General features: G+C 39.9%; 1 protein-coding gene across 1 annotated transcript in view; it reads left to right on the top strand.

Moving 5' to 3' along the window:
* The window catches only part of cd276 (CD276 molecule), a 64,692-nt gene extending 54,032 nt beyond the window's left edge, over positions 1-10,660 (top strand). Inside the window, exon 8 of the mRNA XM_056394878.1 lies at positions 9,798-10,660. The gene's annotated coding sequence lies outside the window, so the exon portion shown is untranslated. The remainder of the gene's footprint in view (positions 1-9,797) is intronic.
* Positions 10,661-12,651: the final 1,991 nt, after the last annotated feature.

The following is a 12,651-nucleotide window of genomic DNA, read 5'->3' as shown; positions in this document are numbered from 1 at the left end:
GTATGCTCAGTGTAAAGTCACAGAATTAGTAAAGTATTAAGGAAAGCAGAACAGCATACATAAACATGAAGTTACATCATAGACAGATTCACAAAACAGGTTCCATTCACAATATATAGATTAAAAAATCTATAATAATAGTGACATAAAAATGCCCCATAGAGCAGTGACATAAAGTATTGTTTTCATAGCATATGAAGGATTTTATGAACTATAATGGAGACCAAAACTACAAATACTATGTGCTGATGTAAAAAAGAAATATATATCAAAGTAAAAAAGACAAAGTATGTTGTATGTTAAGTAGTGTAGAGCCTCATCTTGGGAGAAAGGAGGTGGTGAATAGAATTTCAGCACCATGGACAGTTACACTCCCCACTCCGACAGCATGTGAGAGTGTTATTGAGTGTTCTGGACACTGGCGGCATAAATGGCCTGCTTGATTTGAACTGAAGAAAGAGCGTATACCTGGGAACACAGACAAACAGACTGGTAACCGGATCCTGTCTGTAGGACATATGAAGAATTTGCACATAATTTGGAAAATGATTCACCCAGACTGAGAGAAACCTCTTCAGTACAGCTGCATTACATGGATTCACCACAGAAATGGCACCACAGGTGGAGGAATGCCGCACTGGGTGCTTTACATCATCTGGAATTGCCCTGCCAGAGATGCTCCCATGACTTCCTCTGGCTCCTGATATCAGTAAACCTCACTCTCTCTCTTTTACCTCCCGCTGTGCACATGAAAAGGGCATCAAGCTGTTCTTGGGAGACCAGTCATTGATCAGTTATGGTATGCCATTCGAATATCATTACAAGGTGTAGGACATTATTCTTATGCTGACCTTTCTACTTCTTCAGTGTCCAAGTTATGGAGAAGTGTTGTCTTTACTATGTTTGAATGTTGGGTAGGTAGGTGTATCTCGGAGCGGAATGATGATAGTGTGTGTTATTTCTAGTAACCCACTTATATTGTCACACTCAGGGTTGACTGTATGGCTGCCTCTCTTTTTTAATGACTCCACTCTAATAGCAGGGTGACCTAGTCCCGGAACAGCAGCAGTAATACAGTGGTGCGCAAGCAGGCTTTTCCCACAGTGATGGAAGCCAGGGTGCTGGCAGTATGGGACCTTGTGAACCTCGGGGAGAGGAATGGGTCACTCCCAGGAGTGGCCTTATGTTCACTCAACCATGGCCAGCCTGTGTCCCTCACTGAGCACAGCACATAGACCTCTGTAGGCCAGAAATAACCAACAAAGGATAGCAGTTGTTAAGGCAGAGGATATTTTTGTCTTAAAAGGAGAAAAATATCTTTTCCTTTTTTTTTTTTGTTTTGACATGGATGTTTTGATATTGGACGGTGATATTTTTGGAGACATTTTGGAGGCACTCCATCAATTCTGCTTTGACACATGCTGAAGCTTTTTTGTCACTCTGGTTCTGGAGAGATAACAGGATGGTGTAGCTGGTCTGTCTTTTGTCAGAAAATGAGACACAGTTTGATTGATTTAGCTATTTGTTGGTGAATATTTCTTGCTTTTTAAGACCATTCCAGCTTAACTCTGCTAATAAGTGAAACCTGTACTCAAAGTGCCTGTATTCTTAAAACTTTTCAGCAACTCAGAAGCAGGACATATTTGATATGCTGTGTATATTTGGCATCCACGTCTGTGTATGTGTGTGTACAGTATGGGCACACATCTATTGCGGCGGAGGTAGGGTAAAATAAACTGGATGATACTGCTAAGTCACACCACTGTCTATGAGTCACACTTACCTCACTACTATCTCACATTAGCATGCAGTAGGGAGCCACGCTATATGTGTTCTTCACTGTGCCTCTAACTCTTACTTTCATAACCAGCAGTTTGGTGTCAGTTGTGTGAATACTTTTTTTATTACAAGGTTGTACAGTTACACCTGGTTTTTATTATACACGGATTGGTCATTGCCATAAAGCAGCAGCACGCAGAGTGAGTAGAAGGTGATGGAAGGTGCAGAAAGTAATTTCCTGTAACTAGCCAAAATAAAGTCTGGCCAGTAGGAGTCAAAGAGAGGACATTTGTCATTACTGTAGTATCCACTGACCTTCACCGAGACTGTTATTGCTCGGTAATATCCCATAGCCCCTAGACCTCCCCGCTGCTGAATCATCCTGGATCAATTATTCTAATATTTGTGTGGCAGTTTTGCCATCGATTAATGCATTTATGCAGAGTGCAGCATATCTTATTTAATAAAGCAAGGTTCTGCATTTAATTAAGTCGTTTTAGAGTCAGGGGGCACGTTGTTTTCATAAACCTTTGCGTTATCGATACACGTGTTCATCCATGACTTATGTTTATCCACTCAAACTTTTATTGTTTCATTACTTGCTGCCAAGCACAGATAACATAGTAAATGGCTATCTGCAGCACGCTCAATATCTTGCAGATAGGGCACACTGCTTTGTTGCCATTGTTATTGGCTCGGATTCAGTGTGTGGTATCGTAACGTAGAGGTTTCGGAAACTTAGACAAGAGACACATTAAAACTGTCTGTTAATCACTGTCATCTTTCCCCTGTTCCTCTACCAAGAGTGAAATTCTGTGAGCAAGCTGTGGTGGTTCTCCTTCCTTCTCTTCGTACTCACCCAACAGAGTTAAGTCAAAGTCAAGACCACTTTCATAATTATGGGCCAAAATCCACAATAGTCCAAAAGCTAATGATGCTTCAGTGTGAGTCACTTGTTATTTTCCAGTTTTCTGCTTTTTCCTTTGAAGTTTCCTCTTTTTTTTGCCAGTGGAAGGATACTCACTGATTGTTGCATAACCTCAGTGGCTGAATAATGCTGGTTCCCAGCAGCACTTGGAAAAAGCCGTCAGTATTATTGTTCTTTGGGCTGTAGAGCTAAATGCATTAATTATACAACTGACTCATCTGACATAAAAATAGTATCTTAGAAGCAATATTGTCCAAAGAAATCTTACAAATTCTCAGGTGAAAAACTGCATTGATTTACAAGACCTGGGTTCATAATTTAAAAAGATTTTTTAAAGTCTCTTTGGTTCTTTTTATATGTAAAGGGGCAATAAGGAATAGTACTGTGCAGAACCCTGGCCTAGCTAGAGATGGCTGCAAATGAGAAGATAATAAATATTCAAAGGTAGACATGAAGGGAATAAAGAAAACTCAGCATGGACCACCCGGTCATCTACCTGAGGACTTTCGATGAATTCCAATGAGAATGCAGATGACGTTTCTTTTAAAATAGACCCTGTAGGTGCAATTAGTGCTACATAATGGCACTTTCCCAGCTCCTTCAGCACAGCTGTGAAATATTGATTTAATTCACCCCTATATATTCACTTAAACTCCGTACTGTCATACTAAGAATATATCTCATTGTTACACTTTTTTGCAATAATAGCTCAGGGTTTACTCTGTCATGGTTTTATAAGTACAGACTGCACATAGGGAGTTCTTTTTCAAAGGATGGGGAAAAGATAAAAGGGGGTAAAATAGAGAGAAGTTTGAAAGGAGAAAACTAGTCTAAGTGTATTTAAAAGGCTGCTGCAGCCAGGTGTAGGAGATGGGATGTGAGCCCTTAGATGATCCGATTTTATTTAGTTGGTGGGAAGAGTAGTGGAGGTGTAGGAGAGACAGAAGGGAGCTTCTCTAGTTCCTCCCTGCTGTATGTGGCAGGTGAGGCCTAGCAGACACTGATGATGTCAGACAGGACACTTACGATGGACTCTTTCCAGGGAGGTGTGGGGTGTCTTGAAGTGGCATTTGACTCACTATTCCAGTATCTCTGATCTCTGCATTATTTATGCTCTTGTCTCAGCCATTTATCAACATTTTTATACCTTGCAGCCTCATTCTACAGTACATCACCTGTGATGGAATAGGTTGCAGCGATGATAGCCTCTGAGGGAAGCCAATAACTGAATATAGTGGCTCATACTGATATCAGAAAACTGTGGAATGGACAAGTGTGCTGTGTAGCAATCTCTGCATACTGTTGAAAACCTTGGCAAACATCCATCCACATCAAAATAGTGCAGTGAAAAATAAAATATAACAAGTAAAATGCTGTGCTAGCTCCACTTTCTTACCTTTATATTAATTTTTATGACATGAAACTGGTAATATGCGAGCTGTGGTAGGAGCTGCACAGCGACTGAATCAGTGATCAATGACAACTAATGAACATGGTAGGAGTTCTGCTCTGTTTGCCTCTCCACAGAGAGCTGCCTTCTCTAGAGAGCTCTTTTTCTCCTATTTCTGCCAGAAAAGCACAGGAGCCTTCATTGAAACCAACTGCCTCTGGGCTCAATTAACTACCATAGATTACTCATAATGCAGATGAGAGACTGTGTACAAGAGCACCGATGTGGTCATGTTGAAAAACACACACAAACGGAAGTGTGTGCATGAATACACACAACTGGGACATTGTGATGCTGAGATATTCCATCAATGTATAGATGATTTAAAAAAAAAAAAGCCCCATAAAAAGTACATAACAAGCAAAGTAAAGCAATTATTGGGATGATCAAAATAGACACTAAATGTATATTCTCTGAGGCTTGATGTACAAAAGCATGGGCATCTAATGGAGCATTTAAAATGTTAATGTAAAAAGCAAAAGGCATTTGATCTGTAGTCTCCATGATAACTCTTAAATGTTGCATGCTTGCAGACCCAAGGACACCCACTGGCACCTCTGACCCTGCATCGCATGTATGTTTTGCAGTGTTGTTGTGAGCTCCATGGTAATGACATGGTTTGCTTTATGTGCGGCCACTAGGCCGTGGCTTTTGTCATAGCATATTAGCATCACTTAATATTCGTCAATCAGGACGCTTGCTGTCAGTTTCCCTCCCATGAAGACAGCACTTTCTGACCATTCATTAAACCCGAGCCTCATGATATCTGAGTCTCCCTCTAGGTTTCTCTGAACTTTTGCTCATTTGAAATGTCCCATTTGCAGCAACCAACAATGCCTGGAGTTCAGTTTTTTAAGCCTAAATTAGTCTTGTCACAAGTTGGAGCTGGCGTTTTTAAATGGATCCCAGCCTATTGTTCACAGAGGATGGCTATCAAAGAGAATATGTTCTGCACCAGAGAATTTACAGATGGCACAAACCTAAACAGTGAACAGTCCTCCCACTGGGATGGAAATATGCTAAATATGTTGTTTATTGAGTGGCGAGATGACTTTTATGTGTAGCTTTCTGAAGTGTGTACACATTATCGTGAAGTTGCACATGCTCAGCCAGAGGGAGTTTAAATATTCACGTCTTTGCATGCTACCTAACTTTTTTTTTTTGTTTTACTGTAGAAGTATATAAACTAATGAGATAAGGAGGACCATGATCAAATGTGCAGACAAAGTCATTCTAAATTTGAATGTTGAAAGGCACTGACTTGAGAATGTTTTTTGGAAAGAAGTTTTTCTTGTTACAGCTAAAGCATCAGATGTGATTGTTTTATTGTGTCACATGCATCTGATTAGTTGTGCATCAGTAAATATTCAAGCTGTCATTCAGTTAAAATGATAATTTTACTCTCATTTCCTCTGGTTGGACATTATCTCAAACAACCTGTATATTCAGGCCAGTCACTTATTATCACTTACAGCCTTTTTTGTCATCGCTGCCTCCGGTCTGCAGAGTTGTTTTAAGCAATTACACATTTGTCTGTGTCATTTCCATCCCTTTATTTTACAGTCTGTGACATTGGCAACAACAAGGTGCAGAGACACAGTGGGATATCAGTAATTGTGCATCAGGCAGCAGTTGCTTATTGCTATAAAATGGGTGCCAAACTATTTTTACACACCATGAAACTGTGTAATTTTACATTAATAAAAATCATTAAAAGAGCAAAAAGATATATAGTGTGTGTTACTATGGCACTGACCCACAATAGGCTGAAGTGTGAAATGAAATGGGGCTGAATGTAAACTCATTGACGTAACCATGTCACAGTCCTTCAGCTCTGCTCAGTTCAGCATATAAGGTTACAGTCACCTTCACGCTGCATCAGCAAACAAATAAATCACAACACAGGTGGAAGATGGTCATGGCATGTCACCCTAAATATTCATCCAGATTAACATGCCAAGAGTGTAAGTGGTATAGGGTAAATTGAGGTGGCCAGTATCCCAGTGTGAGCACAGAATGAACTGTGACTCTTTCTATTTCCCCTCCTTCTACCTTTCTCCTGGTACTGAGTCACCTCGCCTTTGGGGCTTACCACAGGAGTCTCTTCAAACGATCCTTTAGACTGAAGTGAAGAATCAAGATTAATGCACTTCCACGTCCCACCCAGGCTCTGGGGGGAAAAGTCTTATAATTAACACCAGGGGGCTGCAGGTTGCTTTTGGAGAGAGGTCGAGGGTGGGGTACCTCAACCATAGAAAAAGAGCTGATAAAGATTGTTAGAGTGTGGTGTATGCTCCTGCTTTGGAATAACAATGGAGTGGTAACAGAATGACCTGTCATACACCTCACTCTGGCTTATTGTTATTGGGACAAAGTGGAGAGGCCTGTAACAAGAGCTACTGGATTACTGCATCATTCATAGTGATCATTGTGAATTATCACTGCACAGGACCATTGTTTTTTTTTTGTTTGTTTTTTTTGTTAGTTTTTTGGACAATTCCATATAGTCCTGCTCCTGCAGAAATTTCTACACATTTCTGCAACACTGTTTTCTGCTAAGTAACTGTGTGGCCCATCCTGCAGGGAAAAAGAAACCCTAATGAAATGTATCACTGTAAAGAAACGCTGATTTAAAGGAATAGAAATTTAAAAAAAAATACTAATTCATTTTCTTGATGAGAGTTAGATAAAGCGCTCTTGTGTCTGCACAATCAATATAAAGCAACAGCTAGCAGTTTGTTGGGCTAGCTTAGCACAAAGACTGGAAACAGGGGGAAACAGCTAGCCTAGCTTTGTCCACCAGTTTTACAAAAAAACAAAGTGTATAACAACTAGTTGTGGTTTTACACTCAGGGTGTATGTGCCCAGACTATTTATGGGCCACGACAGGTCAGTGGCACGATCCTCTCTCCTGTGTATATAAGCTTTACTTTTTGAAGCGATCAAACAAAACATCTTATAATGTGTTATTTAGTTAACTGCTAATATGCTAGAAGGAGGATTTTGTTTCAGCCAGAGTCCAGCTAGCCGTTTACCCCATATTCCAGTCTTTCTGCTAAGCTAAACTAACTGATATTAACTCTAGCTTCATGTTTACAGACATGAGAGTGATATCAATCTTCTCATCTAACTCTCAGCAAGAAAATATATAATATACTTCTCAGATGTGAAACTGTTTACCTTTTAATATTAAGGTTTTAGAACACATTACCTGAAAACAATCATTATTAAAAGCCTTTAAAAAACATTAAACAAATCAGGTGCCCGAATGTGAGACTTCAAAGCAGCAGTGATTTTGCTTTTATTTATTTATCAGCTTTACATTGTGATTGCTAATTTGTAATTTCTCTTATGTTTGTATAACTGACTTCACAACTTATTCTAAAAAGAGGGAGCTGGTGAAAGAGAGACACAATGCAGTTTTTCGACTTTATTTGGTGGCATCGTTGGAGGCATAAACCATACAGTTTACTTGAAGGCTATGTTTTTACACGCATGGTTAAGCCTAATAATAATAGCCTCTTATATTTCTTCCTACGCTGATGATACTAACGGCTATTTAAATATCTCCCACACTCCACTATTTGTGTCCTGCAGGACCCATGGGATCCTATTTCTATTGCAGCCCTCTGCTTTAAGGCTTGTAGGGTATTTGTTGAAATGTAAATGTATCCATGAAAGCAGGTCCGTATATCCTCTTTGAGTAGTATACATTGTACCTCATAATTATCCATTCTCGCCTAGTTAAATTGTCATGGTGTGTTTGATCATCTGGTAATGATCTTTAAGTATCACCAAGGTTAAGCCACTTTCTCATTATCCTGGATGCTTCTCCAAGGTTATTCACAAACATTTACTTTCATAGTCCCATGCCTGGTGTTTGAAGGGGAAGTTACCAACAGAGAGAATGAGATATGGCACTTACATTTCAATGTAAATTAGGAAAGAAACGGGCAGGGCATGGCTTTACAATGGTTCATTAGATTGAATCCACTGTGCCGCTGTATCTTTTACGTGAACAATCTCCTATCGCCAGAGTAAATTAGTGTGCAATCTCGTGAACCTGCTGTAAATGAATCTGTCCATCAGCCTGCGTCTCAGGTGTTGGAGTGGAGGAGCGGTGCTGCCCTGCCATGGCTGCTTTGGATTCTCAGACAGAGAGAAACTGTTAAACACTTAAGTTGGAGTTTACTTTTGATTGCCAGTGTTAACAGTCCCAGAGAAAAAAAAAAATCTTTTCAGGGTGGTTGTTTCAGTTTTTTTTTTTAAATATTTTAATTGACTCTGCTGTTCATCCAGTGTCTGGGTGAAGGTAGAGGTCTTTCATTCCAGCATGACACCTCTTTGAGAGACATGTCCTTAGATCTCTCCAGGGGCATGTAGGGATCTGATGAGAAAATGCATGTGTGAAAATTGTGTTTTGTTCATCTGGGTGATGACTAAGTTGGCAAGTTGGATTACCTTCTGACAGAGAGCAAATGGAAGAGCCCTGCTCCATAAAACAGATATTGTTGCAATGAGCTTTGCAATTTGCAAAGATTCCTATCATTCAGTTGCAGTGACTTTATAACTGTATCAGTTTTTACTTTTGAAGCTGCTGGCAATGCCCTTAGGGTTTCATTTAGGATTTATCCACATCACACCAGCCTGTCATGTGTAAAAATGTAATAAAGGCATGATAATGAGTGTCAATTATCCAGGTAGGAGAAGCTCACTAACAGACCTATTTTTGTATTTCCTGTGATAAAATAGTAGGCTAGACACAGTGAGTGTTTCAAACACGAAAATACATCTGTTTACTGAGTGCACAGGGTCAGCGCTATTCAAGTTACAGTATATGTAAATCAAAAGTAAAGATTCATGATGGGTTTAGACAAGCAGCTAGAGTCTTAATGGAACAAAGAGCATGAGCAGAATTTCCACTCCCACAAGGCAGTTTTTTTTATGTTGTATATCTCAACAGGAAACAGAAATAAAAAGATTTGTCCTGATGGGCAAGCCCACTGTATTCATTTTAGAATCCAGTTGCATGCAGATATAGCTGACTGCCTTGAATAATGTATCTAAAAGCTGGACCTCCAAGCATATAGCTGACTATATTGCTTTTAAAGGCTTCAAGTAGAAGAGCTTCATGTGTGACATAATTAAATTTCAACCAAGTTAATTCAAACTGTTTAATGATGCAGGGAGAACAATTTCTTTCGCTGTGCTAGTGGTGGGGTGGTCCACAGGGGCTACGAGTGAGGAGAAGCATTAGAAGTTCAGAAAGACACTTGTGATATACAGAGACGAGGATGACTAGATGGAGAAAGACTTGAGCTTGTCGCATCTTGGAAACACAGCTTCCTTTTGCTGTATATGTTAATTTAAAGGTGCTAAATTTGCTTGTTTTCGCCATTTATTTTTCATTACTATTTTTTTTGCTGTTACAAATAATAATAATAACGGCAGAAAATTATTAATAATCTACACATGAGACCAAATATTATCAGTGGGATTAACGCTGTTTATCTGTTATTGGGTTAGCCGCTGGTTATTGTGACCACCCTGCAGTGTTTCATTTTTTTTCCAAAGCTAATAACCTCTCCCATGGTGAACAGCCCGATATTATACATATTGTGTTTTTGTGTCTTTTTCCAGGAGTCTGGGCCAGACGGCGGGTAAGAGATGAGTCTGGCGGGTAATCCCACTCCACCTATCCATCAACCTGGAGACTATTTCCAACGTCCCCTACAGAATGTCAAAGCCTCGCTGAGCAGAAGATGAGTCCATCATCTTCTTTCTAAGACTTTCCCCCCGAGTTTCCATCAAAACACATAAACATATCATGTGCCATTATTTTCTATTGCCCTCCCCTCCCTCTCTGTCAATGGAGGGCCACGGCAGTGAGTGAATGCAGCTGAGTGGGTTGTGTTCTATGCAGTATGCAAAAGAGAAGCTCTGTTTGAAAACTACTGGATGTGACAGGATCCTTTCTCTGTCGCTGACATCACTGTGTATGGGCTGCGATGGGGCATGTGCCAGAGACACTTAAAGAGATGACCCTGCCTCAGTTGCCATCACTGTCTCTCTGCCAGAGAGAGAGCTTGGCTCTCCCATTACTCCTGCACTTGCTAATTAGCGTCTGTCGTTGGAGTAACTTGTACCTGTCAGTGTGTGCCGCTCTCCTATATTCAGTAACATGAAGGAATTGAAATTGAATGCCAGCTAAGCTCCAACAAACTGCAAATGGTGCATGGGATACACCCTGATATTCTCACTGACCTGACAGCCTTACATGTAAGAAATTGTTTTTAATGAACACAGACGATCTCAGCTAGTTTGCTACTGCTGGAGTGGAATGTTTTATCTCTTGCAGGCTACAGCCTATACAGATTGTTTTATTGCTTTTTTTTTTAGGTACTTGAGCAAGTCCCTGTGCCATATGTCCATGTAGGAATACCAAAGCCGTTTGTGTCAGATAACCCAGTGCCTATTTACATTAAAGAGACATGGTGAAACTGCCTGGTCATTGGTAATTATTGGTTCCATTCCCAGTGCCACTTTGTGCTTGTTCAGGCAGAACAAGGTAGAGTTTATTACAGACATTCCTTCAACCATAGGATAAGCCATGCTGCTCAAATTCATCCTTCCACTTTTCCATTAGTTGATTTATCTGCCAAATAGACTATTCTACATAATGAGTAAAACATGAATTATGGTCAGAGTAATACAAATATTTCATTTACATGCAGATCAACACTGACAAGTTGAATTGTTCCCAGTTAGACGCAGTCCTATTTTAGGGCTAATCCCTCTCTGTTTGCAGATGCTCAGTCATCCCAAACATTTTACTTGTTTTGAATAATGGATTTTCTCTGTGATTGTTTGTTGCTGTCATACGAGAAATAGCTACCTTGCATCAAGTCTGACTTGTATAAGTAGTGCAGAAATACCTCCCCAACACACCCACACACTCGCATGCACAGGAACACGCACACATAGTGTGTCCTCTTCCTAAGCTGGATGAGACTGTTGATCAAACCCCAGGCTGTGCCCAACTGTGCAGATCTCTCTGTACAGTAGCCCTTGACCTTGCTGCGTGTCCTCATGGCCCAGACACCCGCCTGAAATTAAATTACAGATTAGTGGCTCTAGGCCCAAAGAGGGGTTTATTTGGTTGGCCCCTCTCTGAGAAGCGCTCATTCGCTCATTCAGGGACTGGAAAAAAAAATGTCATGGGATTTAAGGAAGAAAATGCCAGTCTTGAAGACATTTTCTTTCTTCTGACTGTGAGCACTGGAATCAGTGGTCCCCTAAAACGGAAATGTCTGCAAGGACTTCTAAATCTTACAGTGTAGGAAGACGGGACAGAGGGCCAGTGAAAATATGTTTGTGAAGAAAAAGAACAGAACAAGTATAACTGAAGGAAGTCTGGTGAAGCTCGGCAGCTCACTCTTTCTATAGACCCTGCTCAATGTACACCTTGGAAATCAAATCATAAATTAAATTAAAACCATTCTTATGAGACAAAAGGAGCAAATGCCAAACCCTCATTAATTCGGAAGTCTGTCAAGCCTTTCTTTGTCCCTAATTCCAAATTACATTTGCTTCTAGCAGCATTCAAATACATGTGACCATCAACTGGAAATCAAGAAGGGAAAAAAAAAAAAAAAAAAAACATGAATCACATGGTCGCTATCAAAAACTGCTTTTTTTGTTTTTCTGTAACTAGAAAAACTGTGACTTTGGAGGATTCACGCTTTATTTGGTTAAATCAGCAGCTCTGTGTACCCAAATACAGACTTAATTTGTAAGTATGGAGCCACATTACCAAAGTTTAATTTACAGTTTAAATATCTCCAAATACATAATGGCATTCAGTGGAAAACCTGCTCTCTGCTGACTACACCTGCCAACTCCAGCAAGTTAATAGTTCTTGACTTAACTTCCTTCACATCTGTAATTGATCACACTTAGTGTCACCTTTCACAGACCCGGGCTCAAGAGGATAAATGTTTAAGATGTTAATGCCACATCTTTATTTATCTATCAAAATAAAACACTTGGCAGGGCTTTGAGTTGCCCCACAGCCAAGCCTCGGACAGCATCACACACACACATACACACATAAAGAATAATTTAGCAGATTAAATAGTCTTGAATCCAAATATACACACAGTAATAGATTTGAAAATTAAAAGAAAGTCCACACAGTCCAGTAAAGTCTTACTTTTCATTTATTGTTTACAGGGTTTTTATCTTGGAAACTCAAATCCATATGTTCAAACATGGTAGATACAATCTGAATGAAATTGGAGCAACAGAACATATCAAATGAAATAACATATCATGCAATATATCAAATATTGGTCTGTGAAATTACTGTTTATTTAGATTTTGTTCTACATGATTTTAGTCCTCTGATTCAAATGCTGAGAGCAGAGTATTTGAGCGTCAGCCGTTTCTAGTCTCGTTCAAAGTGTCCTGTGATCACTGTGCCTGCAGCCGCTTT

Source organism: Seriola aureovittata, chromosome 1 (genome assembly GCF_021018895.1).
Source record: "Seriola aureovittata isolate HTS-2021-v1 ecotype China chromosome 1, ASM2101889v1, whole genome shotgun sequence".
In the NCBI taxonomy this organism is placed as follows: Eukaryota; Metazoa; Chordata; class Actinopteri; order Carangiformes; family Carangidae; genus Seriola; species Seriola aureovittata.
This window is presented reverse-complemented; position numbering and strand designations above follow the sequence as displayed.